Genomic DNA, 17,490 nt, shown 5'->3' with positions numbered 1-17,490 from the left:
CCTCCTGAATGCCTCCGTCCACCTAGAGCTGGATGATGACATTGCTGGAGTGGTTGGATACTTCAAACCGGACCACTTTTTGGAGTCGCACATTTCTGCTCCTGCTGCAGTGGCAGTGAGGCAAGCGCCTGCTATAAGCAGCCACTCAGCCATTGGCTGGTGCCACAGAAGGCTCCTCCCCCAAGCCAGCGACTTCCGTGAGCAACTGTCAACCAGCGACCGTTGGTTGTCCTGCTCAGCCATTGGTCAGTGCCACAGAGGGCCCCTCCCCCAACTCTTGTGCTTAAAAGGAACCTGACTGAGGGAAGACGGTTTTTTGAGAAGCTAGTTTGCCATCTTCTCAGTTTGCTAGTTTTCCCAGTAAAGTCATTATTCTGTGTTTGAACAACTCGTCTGCCGATTTGTTGGCCTCTCCTGTGGCGAGCAAAATGAACGTGGGCTCGGTAACATTTGGAGATCTTGATGTTAGTGAAATCTGGACTCTGGGGCACTGGGCCAGGTACTACAGTGAACACAGGGGGATTAAGTACAAACCGACACCCCAAATGGTATAGTGTTCCCTTGCCTTCCATCTGCTGCTTAGAGTAATTCAGAATTATACGTTTATATACAATTACTGATAGGTATAGAAAATAAGAGATGATATAATGAGACAATCATGACTGACTTCAAGGTGATGTTGCCTAAAGGAGAAATTGTTTCCAAGTACACCACTCAGCCTTGAGTCATATTTACATTGGTACTGAATATTGATTTCACTCGAAATTGTAAGGACATGAGGAAAGTTTCATGAGAAAGTTAAATCTTAAGACTCAGTAGTTAATACTTAAGGTCAGTAGTTTTAAGTACTCACTAGAAGTCAGTAGTTAATACTTAAAAGTCAAGAAAGAAACAATAAATGTTCCATTCTCTAAGGTGAAAATGGTGCCAAATGGTGAAAGTATTTACTCTGTGGAGTGATAATAGGTGAAATTAAAGTTTTGAATGTGTATAATAGTCATTGATAAGACATAATCAGGTGTCTGAATTATAATTATATATAATATGCATTATATACAATACGTGTGTATATCTGCCCATACATAAAATGGAGAGGCTTTCACAGCTTGAAAAATATGTTAAAGTGCTCAGATGTTTAAGAAATTATACCTTATATTTTCAAACCTTAATCATAAAATGTTCTGAAGGTTCCAGAGCCAAACATCTACCATCACTGTATTTAAATGAAATTCAGCAAGGAGAATGTAGTATTCTGACCACTCCTTCTCAAGGTTACAAAGATTTTCCCAACAGTACGGCAGGAAGATACTTTTCAGTCATTGATAAGCATGGAACTCAAATGAATCTTGACAACCTAAGTACAATGAGGAAACCATAGTCAGCAATTAAAAAGATTTTAATTCCAGTGTTTATTTATTTAAAGAATATTTTAATGGGTCCTCTGTTGTTAGAGTTTCTGTTTCTCTCCACTGAAGTTCCCTCTTACTGCTAATCACTTGAGTCACCTAACCTTGAAACCTTCAGTTATTCACCCTTTACCCCAATGTCCCTAAGCATTTTACCTCTCCAATTCGGATGTCTTTTTACCCACTCTCCTTATTTCATCTCACCAAGGTTCTTCTTGTGATGGAGGCCTGGCATGCTGCGATTCATGGGGTCGCAAAGAGTCGGACACAACTGAGCAACTGAATTGAACTGAACTGAAGGTTCTTCTTGGAGGGTGTGGGCAGAGAGGAAAGACAAAATTGTCTTCAGCAGGTAAAAAAATAAAGTCCTGAGACTATTTATTAGTCAATGAATTTCATTCTCATCACAAATGGAAACACTTACTTTGAGCAGATTCCTCATTATGATAAATAAGTAATGTTGTAACTTAGGTATTATTCTTTTGAATATTTTCACATAAATACTGTATGGAATCATGCATGTAAATTATTATTATTTTGAGAAAAAATGACTTAAGAGAAATTGATTCATACATAGTGGTTATGAAATGGAAATCACTGGAAATTTTTAATAAGTTTTTAAAGTAGAAATGCACAGGGAATAAATAATAACACCAGTGCTTTATCACCCAGAATTAATCTCTGCTACCAGGTTTTCATGTTTGCTTTTTTTTTTTTTTTTAATTTTAAGAAACAAGATGTCATCCATTAAAGTAATAAGCACTGGGTTCAAAGGATTTGAAGAGGTTATATAAGCAGAGGAGGGTGTTGGTAGGGAAAGGGAGGTCAGAAGAAGCAGAAATGATCTGAAAGTAAGTCTATGAGGCCCACAGAAGGGGCATAGGAAGTTAGAGCTGGAAACTTACAGCAAAAATCATAACTGATGGTGGCTTTAATGTTAGATGACTAAAATTAGTCATAACTAATTTTCAAATGAATGAACAGCACTATTTACATAAACTGATTTGGAAAGAGAGGTAGTTGAGCTGGAAAATCATATACTTAGTTTCTATATGAAAACAAATTTTTCCCTCACATACTCAAGTTGTTTTGATTAAAAAATGCAACTCTGGAGGGCAGGCTTTATTATATGAAACTGTATCTTCTTGGATGATCTGTTCCTTGCTTGATTAAAGCCATATCTAGGGGAAAAAAGGCTCATTCCTTTTAGAAACAATTGTTCTTGTATATTTGCCCACATATTAACCATTTCCAGTACTCCTCATGCCTTTTTATGGGTTCAAATTTTCAATAGTGTCATTTCCTTCAGCTTAAAGAACTTCCCCTAGCACTTTTCCCAGGGCAGATTTGCTGGCAACAAATTATCTCAACTTTGATGTATCTGAAAATATATTTGTTTTCAGTTTTGAAGAATGGTTTTACTGGGTATAGACTTCTGAGTTAACAGTTTTCTCTTCCCACACTTTAAAGATATTGTTTCTTTGTCTTCTGTACTCCATTTATTGGATGAGAAGTTCCCCATATGGGCTTCCTTGATAACTTGGTTAGTAAAGGATCCACCTGCAATGCAGGAGACCCTGGTTTGATTCCTGGTTCAGGAATATCCGCTGAAGAAGGGATAGACTACCCACTCCAGTATTCTTGGGCTTCTCTTGTGGCTTAGCTGGTAAAGAATCTGACTGCAATGCGGGAAACTTGGGTTCGATCCCTGGATTGGGAAGATCCCTTGGAGAAGGAAAAGGCTACCCACTCCAGTATTCTGGCCTGGAGAATTACATGGTCTATATAGTCTATGGGGTCACAAAGACTTGGACACAACTGAGAGACTTTCACTTCACTTCACTTCACTTCTTCCCCTATATATGATATGTCCTTTCTGCCTGCTTGCTTGTAAGATTTTCTATTTCACTTTGATTTTTATCTGTGATGTAGCTAGGTACTGGTTGTTTTTTTGTTTGGTTTTGGTTTTGATTCTTTTTAGAGGTTTGTTAAGCTTCTTACATATGATGTCTGATGTTTATAATTAAGTTTGGAAACTTTTTTACAAATAGTCCTCCAAATATTTTTTATTCTCTATTCTCTCCCTATCTTCTGAAACCCAATTAAGCATATATTAGAATGTTTGATACTATGGCTCTATTTGGTATTTGATATGGAAGTTCTGTATGTCTCTTTTCTAAATACTTTTACTGATTCATTTTGGATAATTTCTATGTATTTGTATTTAAATCAGTAATAATCTTTCTACTCCCTCTCATTCAATCATCTCTTAATTTCATGTTATGGTTTTTAAAAAAATTTCAGATACTGTATTTTTCAGTTCTAAATATTCTACTTGATACCTTTTTAGAGTTTCCATATCTTTTTTGAGATTTTCTCTCTTCCTCCAATGTATCCATTCTACTCATGAAACCCTGTAACATATTTATCACTTAGTTTAAATCATATCATTCCATGTTATACTGGAGATCCTAACAAGTGGAATAAAACAAGAAAAAAATAAACGATATCTGAATTGGAAAGGAAGAAATAGAATTGGAGTTATTTGAAGATGATATGAAAATCCAAAATCATCTATAGAAAAAAAAGCTTTCATTATAGTAAAAGTTAAGGAAGGATGCTAGGTATTAGAGCAATATTTTAAAAATCTGTTGCTTTCCCTACATCAACTTCAGGTCTCTTAAACTATGCTTTAAGAACATCAGAGATTTGTATCAGATTTGGAACAATTTTACCATCCTAATTCTTTTTATCTGGTTTCTTGAAGCAATCTTAATTTTGTTCTCTGTTATTTGCTACCAGAAGAGCTTTAGCAAAAGAGAAGAGACTTCTCTGAGATCAGATATAGAGAAGGTGGACAAGGGGTCCCTTGCTCATGGGGTATGGCGTGGGCCTCCTAGAGTAGAGTGAGGAAGCTAAACTGAAATGAGCTTTTGGGAGGCAAAAACTGTATTTTGTTCACTGCTGCATCCCCAGTAGCTGTCACACTGGCTCTGATGCTGAGTAAGTCTCAATCAGTGTTTGTTGGCAGAACATGGTTGCTCTTGATAAGCATTTGAAGGTCTCACGCAGAGGAAGAACTGACTCAACATGCAGAGGATGTCAGGGCCATCTGAGGACAGAGCAGTCAGAGCTGGAGGACCTTGAACTCCTGCCCAGAAGGATTCAGTCAGTGACTGAGTGAATACCTGGAATCTCATTCCAATTCTCTTTAGCTCTAAGGATCTATGGTGTTTTTACATTTTATCATTTTCCTCTGGGTTGCTTTTGACACAGCACCAGAGACAAATGTTCTGGGCAGCAACCTAGTCCAACAAATTCCTGAAGCTAGGAATTTGGACTTTGACCTTCAGGGTGGAAAATGAAAAAAAAAAAAAAAAACACAAAACTGAATAGTAATGTGGTAGCCAGTCTGAGATGGCCCTCAATGACTCTTGCCTCCCGTTTTTCATGTCCTTGTGTAGGTCCTTCCCGCACTGAATTTGGTCTGGCTGTGTGACCCATAGTATATGGTGGCAGTTATGGTAGGTGGCTAAGACCAGGTCTTAGAAAGCATTGCAGCTTTCAGCTTGGTCTCTTACATTATTCACTTGAGCCAGCCCTCATGTGGTAAGGACCCTCAAAGAGTCCAGTGGGAGGACCACGTGGAGAGGAGCAATCTTGACAATATCAGCTTACTAACTATGGGAGTGGGCCACCCAGGAAGCAGACCCTTCTGCCCCAGTCAGACTTTCAGATGATTCTAGCCCCAGCTGACATCTGACTATAACCCCCACAAGAGACCCTGAACCAGAATGACCCACTGAGTTGCTCATGAGTTCCTGACCATGGAAACTTTGCGAGATAATTAATTACTATTATTATTTTAAGTCACTTGTTTTTTAGGGTGATTTGTTACACATAACCTTTGAGATGGAGATTCTCAGGTGGCTCAGTGGAAAAGAATCTGCCTGCCATTGCAGGAGACAGGGATTTGGAACTATGGAATCTCATTCCAGTTCTCGTTAGTTCTAGGGATCTATGATGTTTTTACATTTTATCATCTTCCTCTGGCTTGCTTTTGTCATAGAACCAAAGACAAATGTTCTGGGCAGCATTCAGGTCTGGTGAATTCCTAAAGTTGAGGAGGTTGTGTTGGACAGGAGTTCCAGCATGTGACAGAGAAAACTCCTCAAGGTCAAGGATTTCCTGGAGGACAAAAATTACTGCCGCATGTTTGTACCAGCTCAGTACCTGACACAGAGTAGATGCTCTTTAAAATAGTTTTTGAATAATGAACAAATAAAGGTATTTGTCAGAAACAGGTCCTCTGGCTCTTTGGTGTCTTTTCATATTCTTTTGATTTTTAGTCTTCCTGACATACTACTCAGCAGAGGGCAGTATAGTGCATTCCTGAGATGCATGAAGAGTCCTTTTTTGAAATAGGGAGGTTTCCCAAGTTCCATGGCTCTGTTATTTTGGTGATAATTTTTATCATGCAGTAAGTCCTAGATTGATATATGACCAGAAAACTATACCCACAAAACACAGCTAAACATTTCTGAAGCTGAGGTATCTAGTGACTGCTGCTACAGGTATACAAATTGATTTATTTCACCTTAGAAATAATATAATGCCACCTCCATCAACGGGGCTTCCCCAGTGGCTCAGCAGTAAAGAATCTGCATGCAATGCAAGAGGCACAGAAGATGTGGGTTTGATTCCTGGGTCAGGTAGATCATCTGGAGGAGGGCATGGCAACCCATTCCTGTATTCTTGCCTGGAGAATCCCACGGACAGAGCAGTTTAGTGGGCTACAGTCCATGGGATCACAGAGAGTTGGACATGACTGAAGCGACTTAGCACTCATGCACTTCCATTAGCACACAAAAAGTTTAGGTAAATAGAATTTATTTTCATTCTGATTTCCAGTAGTAACCAAGATGTTTGAAGATGGCCTAGAAAGCCTTGCAAGATCCAGAAAAGATGCTGTAAGAGCTGTGTAAAGAAGAATTAATACAGAGCATAAATGAACCTTGAAAACATTACACTAAATGAAGAAAGCCAATTACGAAGGACCACATACTGTGACTCCATTTCTATGGAATGTCTAAGATAGGCAAATCTGTAGAGGGAGAAAGTAGATTAGTGGGGGCCCAGGACAGGAGAAGATTGGGGGAGGATGGGGATGAGTTTCTTTTGGGGGTGATAAAAATACTCTAAGATTAGGTTGGGATAAGGGTTGTAAAATTACGTGAATCTATTAAAAACCATTGAATTATATACTTTTAATGGGTGAATAACATGGTTTATGAATTATATCTCAAAGTTTAAAAAATTGTTAATGATGGTCAGCTAAATATTCATGTTCATCTTGTCTATCCCCCTGGTTTAGTCTCTGAAAATGTTAGACATCAGTGATGGAGATGATGACTTTTTAAGGACCGAATGTATCATTGTCCAGACGTTATGGATAGCACTGGTGTAGAGACATCTGTTCCAGCACTTGGCGGTCAGTCTGTTTTCTGATCATTGTCATGGTGTTGTGAGGGCCTCATCCATTGTTACCACTGACAGATAATGACTAGGCTGGGAGAGAAGTCAGTGTTTTCATTCAGGCTACCAATCCCACTGCTGGGTAAGAATCTACCTGTAATGCAGGAGCCACAGGAGATGTGGGTTTAATCCTCAGGTGGGGAAGATCCCCTGGGGGAGGAAATGGCAACCCACTCCAGTATTCTTGCCTCGAGAAACCCCTGGACAGAGGAGCGTGTTGGGCTATAGTACATGGGGTCACAAAGAGTTGGACATGACTGAGCAACAGACACTCACTCAATATCCATCTTTGGAGGAAGCATCCCTGCCTAGGAATTAGGAGGCTTGGCTTCTGGTCCAGGCTTTGCTGTTTGAATTGACCAAGATCACTCCCTGAGTTCTCACTGACTTTGGGCATGTCAGTAAATAAACTTTCATATGGGAATCAAGGCTTAGAACTGCAAGGTCATCCTCAGTTCTAACTTCTATGAGCTATTGATTTACACTCTTGGGTATAAATGTAGTTCTACTGTTGGAGGCCAACAGAAAAGGCAGTGAATCTCCACTTGTCTCTTTTTTCTGTTTGCTGTCTTTGCTGTTTGCAATTACTGTATTTTGAAAAGCTTTGGCAACCTTGCCTACTGCCCAGGTGCCTGAAGTGCCTGAGCCTTTGTGCCCAACAGGAAGGGTGAGGCTGGGGGAGTGATGGGGCTTGGAAAAACTGCCTTTAAAAAAAAAAAAAACAGATTCAGATTAAAAGTTAATTTTTTATTGAAAGTATAATTGCTTCACAATGTGTTAATTTCTGCTAGACAACAAAGTGAATCAGCTATTTGTATATGTATATCCCCTCTTGAGCTTGCATCCCACCCCTCATCACAGAGCACCAAGCTGAGCTCCCTGTGCTGTACAGCAGCTTCCCACTGGCTATCTGTTTTACACATGGGAGTGTGTATATGTCAATGCTACTCTCTCAATTCGCTCCACCGTCTCCTTTTCTATGCTGTGTCCACCAGTCTGTAGAACCTGCTTGACTGCTTGAGTCTCTTGTTTGGCCTCCCAGGGTTTGCCCCATATCTCAGGCTAGAGGGAAATTGTGCCCATTATGTGACATTGGCAGGAAAGGAATGTGGCTCAGAGCATCTTGGAGAGGAGAGCATAGTGCTTGAAAGAGCACTTCAGTGTTTTCTTACTACTTGCATGTAGAAATGCTGGTGTTCTTTCAGGATCATTGGTTACTTAAGCGAGAGGAAAACAATGCAGTTGTCTTCAGAGACCCTCCTTTCTGGTCCTTTGGGTCCCATTATCCACTGGTCCCCATGCAGAGGTTCTTCCAGCAGAAGCCTGGTTTGCTCTCAGCAGGCCTGAAGACCCTTTTGATGAGCCTCACTGAATAAACCGTAGATGGCAAGAACCTTTCTTGACTGCCAAGCTGTGATTCAGCATATATAATACACGTTTATCATATAAAATGTGGTTGATATAAGCAAAGAAAAGAAAAAGTTACCCGTAGTCTCACTGCTTAGAAGCCACAATAATCAATCGTTTCCAATTTTTGAGCATTATTTTAAGGACTAGGCACTCTGCTGGGTAATTGCAAACATTACGTAATGTAATTTTCACAACCCTCTGAAGTGTATGCTATTATTTCCCTCTGCAGAGACAAAAACTGAGGTCTAGAGAAGTTAGACAACACGCCCAAGGCAGTACAGCCGGTAAGTGGCAGAGCTGAGATGAGCATCCAAGCCTGGATGACTCCAGGGTCGTTGCCATATGTAATCTAATTTCCTAACATTTTGCAGTCTTCTCTCTGCCAGTCTTTTTGCCTGAATGGTTCTTTGTTTCTTTTTATCCTTGCATAATTATGGCCCTACTGTGTTTTCTGAGGGGTCTCCAACCTGCCAGATGCCCAAGCCCTCAGGTGTTCTTGGCTGTTGGATCTCTGCAGAAATCCATCCAATAGAAGCCATTTCTAGGGAACTCTCACGCGTTCTACCAAGGTGGCAAGTCTTTTTCTATTTGGCAGGGAGAAGACAGGGTCTCTTTTTCAATCTTTCTTCAGTCCCTAATCTCTTGAAGCTTTGCTTGCAGTTCCTTTGTCTAAAGAGGGAAAGGCTTAAGAGAGTTATCTGTATCTGAGATGATCAGCATGGGGCTATCCAGAGAGCCGTGGCCAGGAGCCAAGAGGCTTGGCCATGTGTGCAGGCTCAGGCATGTATGGGCTCCCGGATACCTGGGGCATACAATAAAGACACTGGGGGACTTCCCCAGTGGTCCAGTTGTTGGGAATCCGCCTGCCAATGCAGGGGACACGGGTTCGATCCCTTGTCTGAGAGGATTCCACAATACCATGGGGCAATTAAGTCCATGTGGCACAACTACTGAGCCTGTATGCCCTAGAGCCCATGCTCTGCAACCGGAGAAGCCACCAAAATGAGAAGCACACGCACCACAACTAGAGAGTAGCTCCCACTCGTTGCAACTAGAGAAAGCTTGCTCACACAGGAACGAACACCCAGCACAGCCAAAAATGTTAAAAAAAGAAAAGGCATTGAGGTACATGTCCCAGCAGCCCTGAAATGGGGGAGTACTGAGGAAGGGTCTGTGTGAGGCCCCTGTAGGGAATGCAGCCAGACTCCACCTCTTGAGTCTGCAAGCATCCCTGGCCAGGCAGGGGGCTGCAGTTTGGGACTGCAGCATGGGCCCACCCACCCTGGACAGGGTGCCACCCCACCGGGCCTTCCCTCTCATCCTCACTGACTCCTGGATCTCGCTCTATTGCCACTCCCTGCCCCCAGCCTTTTTGTTCCTTCCAGTTTTCAGGAACATCAAATAAAGGCTCTTTCAAGAGGCTCCCTTGAGGCCAACAGCCAAGAAGTCACATTTCGTTCTGCCGATCCAGCAGCCAGCCAGACTGATGGGATTCAGCCCCTTTAATAGAGAGAAGCTCTTCCCTGAGATTAGACTGTCCTGGGCCTGATCCCTCAACTTCCTAGGACATCAGGCTTAAGCTGTGAGGAAAATGTTATAAGGAAAATGTGACTTAAAAAATAAAAAGCTCTGAACTCTATTTTCTGACTTCTGCTAAGACTATTTACAGATAAGATTGTGTCCAAAATCCAAGCCTCAGGAGGGCCAGGACCTCAGGTACTCAGCAAATGTGTCTTGAATTCAAGTTAGAGAAGCTTTAACGATTCCTTCTGGTAAAGGGAGAGTCATTTTTGCCTTTTTGTTGTTGTTTTTGCATGTTTCCAAAGTGGAGATGCCCTCTGGCCCGTGTCCTGGAGGAGGAGTGTTGGGGTGAACACCTCCACACCGGTTCTCACCACTTACTGGGTTCTTCGTCTGGACAGGGAGTGGCTGATGGGCTCTTAAAACCCAACAGGGCTTGATCCACGTAATCGGGGGTTGAGTCACTGTGCTTCAGAAGCATAAAATATTCCACTACACCTCTCTAGGCCATCTGCCTCCTGGGTGGGTAAGAGAGTCCATGGGCTCCCCTCGGCTTCTGGCTCTGTGAGTGAGCACACCTGGGTCAGGGTGGGGGTCAGTTTTGAGAAGTATCTGGGTGTGTGAGGCCAGCCTGGGATCCTTGATCCTCCATGAAGCTGGTGGGGGTGAGAGGAGACCAAACCAGTCAATTCTAAAGGAAATCAACCCTGAAGTTGGTGGGATCTTAGAGATTAAGTAGTCAGTCCTAAAGGAGATCAACCCTGAATATTCATTGGAAGAACTGATGTTGAAGCTGAACTCCTATACTTTAGCCACTTGATGTGAAGAGCCAATTTATTGGAAAAGACCCCAATGCTGGGAAAGAGTGAAGGCAGGAGGAGAAGGGGATGACAGATGAGATGGTTGGGTGTCATCACTGACTCAATGGACGTGAGTTTGAACAAACTCTGGGAGATGGTGAAGGACAGGGAAGCTTGGTGTGCTGCAGTCCGTGGGGTCACAAAGACATAACTTAGGGACTAAACAATGAGAGGAGACCCACATGGTCCAAGGTGCATGTACTAACGTAGTTTAGCAGAATGTCCTGTTCTCTGGCATCATGGGTACTATCTGGCCCACTAGTAACAATAATCTTCTGGTATCCATTTGGCTCCTCTTGTGTGTGCTCTCTTATCAGCTACAATCCTGGAGAAAGGCGGGGAGATGAGACTTGGCCCCTCTGATCTCCAGTAACTTCCAAAGTATTCGACCTTGAACCCACCCTCCGCTGTCCTCCACTCTGGTCTTATTTTCTCATCCCCCATGGCAGAGTTTTCTTTCTAAAGTCAATGTCCAGAAGAAGCTTCTCTAGTCTTTGCCGTGTGTGTCAAACCTTTATAACTTCCTTTTTTTAAATCTGTTTTTAAAAATTTATTATTATTATAGTTATTATTTATTTGGCTGCACCGAGTCTTAGTTTGGGCACATGGGATCTTTGATCTTTGTTACAGCACATAGGGTCTAGTTCCCTGACCAGGGATTGAACATGAGCCCCCTGCATTGGGAGTTTGGAGTTTTAGCCACTGGACCACCAGGAAAGGCCTATAACCTCCTTTTGATCCTTCTTCTGTGGCTACTCATCTTTTCTTTTTTCATAACACTCTTCCTAACTTGTCTATTTCTGCAGATCTTTATCCATCCCTGACCCTCATCAAAAAGCAAATAGAGACACATCCACATCTATGATGATTATGTTTACATGTGACACATGCATGATGCATCATGTGCACCTGGACACTACACTACCATGAATATCCCTGGATTTTGACTGCCATTATGTTTTTGTAGAGAAGCAAAAAAGGTTGCCCCAGATGCATTTTATAACTTTGTAATTAAAGTAGCCATTAATTTAATTAAACTTGGAGTTTTATTACAGAAGTAGGCAATCAATGAATATTTGTTGAATGAATGGTTAAATGAAAAAGGTCTATGAAAGAAAAAATAAATGGTGGTAACAAAAGTTAAAACACTAAATTTTTTTTTAATACTATATACAGTGATGAGATAGCATGAACAAATCTTATTGTATTGTAGAAAAGGATATGATTTAAAGATTTACATTTGTTATTACCATAGTACAATGGCAATCCACTCTAGTACTCTTGCCTGGAAAATCCCATGAACGGAGGAGCCTGGTAGGCTGCAGTCCATGAGGTCGCTAAGAGTCAGAAACGACTGAGAGACTTCACTTTCACTTTTCACTTTCATGCACTGGAGAAGGAAATGGCAAGCCACTCCAGTGTTCTTGCCTGGAGAATCCCAGGGACTGGGGAGCCTGGTGGGCTGCCGTCTATGGGGTCGCACAGAGTCGGACATGACTGAAGCGACTTAGCAGTAGCAGCAGCATAGTACCTTTGTTGAGAATTCCATTTGCATTGTTATTATATCTATATTTGGTCTAGTAACAGCTCACTTTCAAAGTACACAAAATGACCATGGATCAATCTACCTTATACACAACATGTATGTAGACAGCACCACTTAAACTCATCAGTTCCTTATTTTTAATGAGATTTATGTAAAATTAAAAACATGTTTTAATTAAAATTGTACAGTCCATGAGACAGTCCATGGGATTCTCCAGGCCAGAATACTGGAGTGGGTAGCCATTCCCTTCTCCAAGGAATCTTCCCAACTCAGGGATTGAACCCAGGTCTCCTGCATTGCAGGCAGATTCTTAACCAACTGAGCCACCAGGGAAGTACCTTTAATTAAAATAGTGACAAATTTCAAGATAAATTCTGTGACTGATGATCATAACTACTAATGGTACATCAAAAGTGGTGGCATAGATGAGAGTAAACATCTTCATTGGTGAACTGTATTATACATTTAATGAAGAAATAATGCCAAATCATGGGAATTCTTCTGGATAATTGAAACAGAGGAAGTATATCCCAACTGATTACCCTGATACCAAAACAAGACAAAGACATTGTAAAAAAAAAACAAAAAACAATAAAGTTGGAAAACTAACACTATCAATCCCAAGGCTTATTATAAAGCTAAATAGTTAAGACAGTATGTCATTGGCATAAAAGTAGACAAAACTTCAATGGAATAAAATAGAAAGTCCAGAAATATACCTTCACTGCTTCCATCATAGCTCAGTTGGTAAAGAATCCACTTGCAATGCAGGAGACCCTAGTTTGATTCCTGGTTCAGGAAAATCTGCTGGAGAAAGGATAGACTACCCACTCCAGTATTCTTGGGCTTCTCTTATGACTCAAATGGTAAAGAATCTGCCTGTAATGTGGGAGACCTGGGTTCAATCTCTGAGTAGGGAAGATCCCCTGGAGAAGGGAAAGGCTACCCATTCCAGTATTCTGGCCTGGAGAATTCCATGGACTATACAGTCCAGGGGATTGCAAAGAGTCGGACATGACTGAGTGACTTTCACTTCACATATAGACAATTAACTTTCGACAGAAGTGTAAAGACAATTTTGTGGACAAAGGCTGGTACCAGTCTAGCACTGGTATAGTGCTGTAACAATTGAATATCCATATGCAAAAAGGGAACTTAAATCCAAACCTTATATCATAGGTAAAATTAACTCAAAGTGAATCAAAGACCCAAATATAAAACCTAAAATTATAATATTTCTATAAGAAAACATAGGAGAAAGTCTTTGCAACTTCCAACTTTTTTTCAGCACAATGAGGTATAATTTGTGTACAAAAAACTGCACATTTTAATATCTATAATTTGGTGAATTTGGACGTATCTATACATCCAGATACCATCATCACAATTAAGGTGATAAAAGTGTCCATCACTTCCAAAAATTTCCTTGTGTCCCATTTTTTTCATGTGTGTATAGTAAAAACACTTAACATGAGATCTATACTCTTAAAAATGTTTTTAAGTCACAACACTGTCTTTAACTGTAGGGTTTATATTGCACAGGTCTCTAGAACTTATTCATCTTGTATAACTGTAAGTTTATACCCACTGAACAACAACTTCCTATTTCTCCCTTCATCCTCTGAAAGCCACCAGTCTATTTTTTTGCTTCTATAAATTTGAATAGTTTAGATACCTCATATAAAGGAAATTAAATGTCCATCAACAGGTAAATGGATAAAGAAAACATGATATATACATGCAATGGAATATCATTCAGCTTTAAAAAGAAGGAAATCCTACCATTTACAACAACATGGATGGACCTAGAAAACACCACGCTAAATGAAATGTCAGTCACAGAGGCAAAATTTAGTTTAATATCAAAAGCATAATCCATACAAATAACAAGCTGATACATTTGTTCATCAAAATTTTTAAAATTCACCCATCTATAAGATACTGTTAAAAGGCAAGGTACAGAAGCTTATTTGTGGGAGAAATATGTTTTTAAAGTCTCATATCCAGAATATATAAAGAACTTTCAAAACCTAATAATAAGGAAACAACCCATTAAAATGGGTAAAATATATGAATACATGCTTCAGTAAGAAGATGTGGTACATATATACAATGGTATATTAGTCATAAAAAGGAACAATACTGGGTCATCTGTAGAGACACAGATGAACCTAGAGTCTGTCATACAAAGTGAAGTAAGAAAGAGAAAAACGAATATCATATAGTAACACAAATACATGGAATCTGGAAACATGGTACAGATGAACCTATTTGCAGGCCAGGAATAGACACAGATGTATAGAACAAATGGGTAGACACGAGGAGAAGGGAAGGAGTGGGTTGAACTGGGAGACTGGGATTGACGTATGTGCACTGCCACATGTAAAGCAGATAACTAGTGGGAACCTGCTGTATATAGTACAAGGATCTCAGCTTGGTCCTCTGTGGTAACCCAGATGCCTGGATGGGGGTGGGGGTGGGGGTGAGAGGGAGGTTCAAGAGGGAAGAGATATATGTATATCACCTTATAGTTGATTTACTTTGTTGTACAGCAGAAATTAACACAACATTGTAAAGCAACTATACCCCAATCAAAATAAGACAAAAAAACAATAAATATATTAGCAAAAATTTAAAAAAGGGCCCATAAGCATAGCAAACAAGCTTGTGAGTAAAAGATCCATACATTAGTCTTTAGGGACATGCACATTCAACCTACAGTACACCCCCTGTGATTTATTATTTTAATTACATGATTTGCAAATGTTGATTTTGTTTTTGGTGCCCAATTATTTATGATATACTCACAATTTGCCCCTGTACACCAGTGTGTCAGACACTATACTAATTGGAGAGGAATCAGCAGTCGTTTGAAGACGGGGGGCCAGGCACCCTCACTATACTCTGAGATGTCAAGGTCCTCCTCTGAGCTTGTTACCCTAATTGAGATGAATCTTGTCCAGAATGACTGGGCTGCCCATGTTATGTCCTGCTTACAGATGTTCATCTTTCAATTCAGTTCAGTTCAGTCGCTCAGCCGTGTCTGACTCTTTGCGACCCCATGAATTGCAGCACACCAGGCCTCCCTGTCCATCACCAACTCCCGGAGTTCACTCAAACTCATGTCCATCGAGTCGGTGATGCCATCCAGCCATCTCATCCTCTGTCGTCCCCTTCTCCTCCTGCCCCCAATCCCTCCCAGCATCAGAGTCTTTTCCAATGAGTCAACTCTTCGCATGAGGTGGCCAAAGTATTGGAATTTCAGCCTCAGCATCAGTCCTTCCAAAGAACACCCAGAACTGCTCTCCTTTAGAATGGACTGGTTGGATCTCCTTGCAGTCCAAGGGACTCTCGAGTCTTCTCCAACACAACAGTTTAAAAGCATCAATTCTTCAGCGCTCAGCTTTCTTCACAGTCCAATTTTCATATCCATACATGACCACTGGAAAAACCATAGCCTTGACTAGATGGATGTCTTTGCTTTTGAATATGCTATCTAGGTTGGTCATAACTTTCCTTCCAAGGAGTAAGTGTCTTTTAATTTCATGGCTGCAGTCACCATCTGCAGTGATTTTGGAGCCCCAAAAAATAAAGTCTGACACTGTTTCCACTGTTTCCCCATCTATTTCCCATGAAGTGATAGGACCAGATGCCATGATCTTTGTTTTCTGAATGTTGAGCTTTAAGCCAACTTTTTCACTCTCCACTTTCACTTTCATCAATAGGCTTTTGAGTGCCTCTTCACTTTCTGCCATAAGGGTGGTGTCATCTGCATATCTGAGGTTATTGATATTTCTCCCGGAAATCTTGATTCCAGCTTGTGCTTCTTCCAGCCCAGTGTTTCTTATGATGTACTCTGCATATAAGTTAAATAAGCAGGGTGACAATATACAGCCTTGACGTACTCCTTTTCCTATTTGGAACCAGTCTGTTTTCCCATGTCCAGTTCTAACTGTTGCTTCCTGACCTGCATATAGGTTTCTCAAGAGGCAGGTCAGGTGGTCTGGTATTCCCATCTCTTTCAGAATTTTCCACAGTTTATTGTGATCCACACAGTCAAAGGCTTTGGCATAGTTTATAAAGCAGAAATAGATGTTTTTCTGGACCTCTCTTGCTTTTTCCATAATCCAGCAGATGTTGGCAATTTGATCTCTGGTTCCTCTGCCTTTTCTAAAACCAGCTTGAACATCTGGAAGTTCACGGTTCACGTATTGCTGAAGCCTGGCTTGGAGAACTTTGAGCATTACTTTACTAGCGTGTGAGATGAGTGCAATTGTGCAGTAGTTTGAGCATTCTTTGGCCTTGCCTTTCTTTGGGATTGGAATGAAAACTGACCTTTTCCAGTCCTGTGGCCACTGCTGAGTTTTCCAAATTTGCTGGCATATTGAGTGCAGCACTTTCACAGCATCATCTTTCAGGATTTGAAATAGCTCAATTGGAATTCCATCACCTCCACTAGGCTTTGTTCGTAGTGATGCTTTCTAAGGCCCGCTTGACTTCACATTCTAGGATGTCTGGCTCTAGATGAGTAATCACACCATCGTGATTATCTTGGTTGTGAAGATCTTTTTTGTACAGTTCTTCTGTGTATTCTTGCCACATCTTAATATCTTCTGCTTCTGTTAGGTCCATACCATTTCTGTCCTTTATCAAGCCCATCTTTGCATGAAATGTTCCTTTGGTATCTCTAATTTTCTTGAAGAGATCTCTAGTCTTTCCCATTCTGTTGTTTTTCTCTATTTGTTTGTATTGATCGTGGAGGAAGGCTTTCTTATCTCTCCTTGCTATTCTTTGGAACTCTGCATTCAGATGTTTATTCACCCAAGGGCTAGATTCTGCCAGCTGAGGTCATTCCCGAATTCCCAGCAACTCTCAACCAGCTCCACAGTAGACATTCTTTTTCCATGTCCTTCCTATCTCTCTGTGGGAGCTGGGCTTGTCCAATTTTTCAGATAGTCTTCGGCATTTTGTGCTGGGGACATGTGGCATGGAACTCATTTCCTTGAATTCATGAAAATTGGCATTAACAGTGTGAAAAATAAGGCATTCTGGAGTAGAGGAACAAATATAGTTATGCATCCGGAAGATCTGTGTTTGAGTCTTGCCTTGACCACTTTCCAACTATGTGATTTTTAAATGGAAAGTGGGATAAAATTATCTTTATTCAGCCATTCATGTCAGGTTTAAATTGGATAAGATCAATAAATTATTT

The 17,490-nt window shown here is 40.8% G+C and overlaps 1 protein-coding gene across 1 annotated transcript in view; it reads left to right on the top strand.

Moving 5' to 3' along the window:
* The first annotated feature begins 1,562 nt into the window (after nucleotides 1-1,562).
* CALN1 (calneuron 1) overlaps nucleotides 1,563-17,490 on the top strand; it is a 532,935-nt gene continuing 517,007 nt past the window's right edge. The window contains exon 1 of the mRNA XM_027526973.1: nucleotides 1,563-1,758. The gene's annotated coding sequence lies outside the window, so the exon portion shown is untranslated. The remainder of the gene's footprint in view (nucleotides 1,759-17,490) is intronic.

The sequence above is a fragment of the Bos indicus x Bos taurus genome, chromosome 25 (assembly GCF_003369695.1).
Source record: "Bos indicus x Bos taurus breed Angus x Brahman F1 hybrid chromosome 25, Bos_hybrid_MaternalHap_v2.0, whole genome shotgun sequence".
Classification (NCBI taxonomy): domain Eukaryota; kingdom Metazoa; phylum Chordata; class Mammalia; order Artiodactyla; family Bovidae; genus Bos; species Bos indicus x Bos taurus.
Note: the sequence above shows the minus strand (reverse complement) of the source record. Positions and strands in the feature narration are given on the sequence as shown.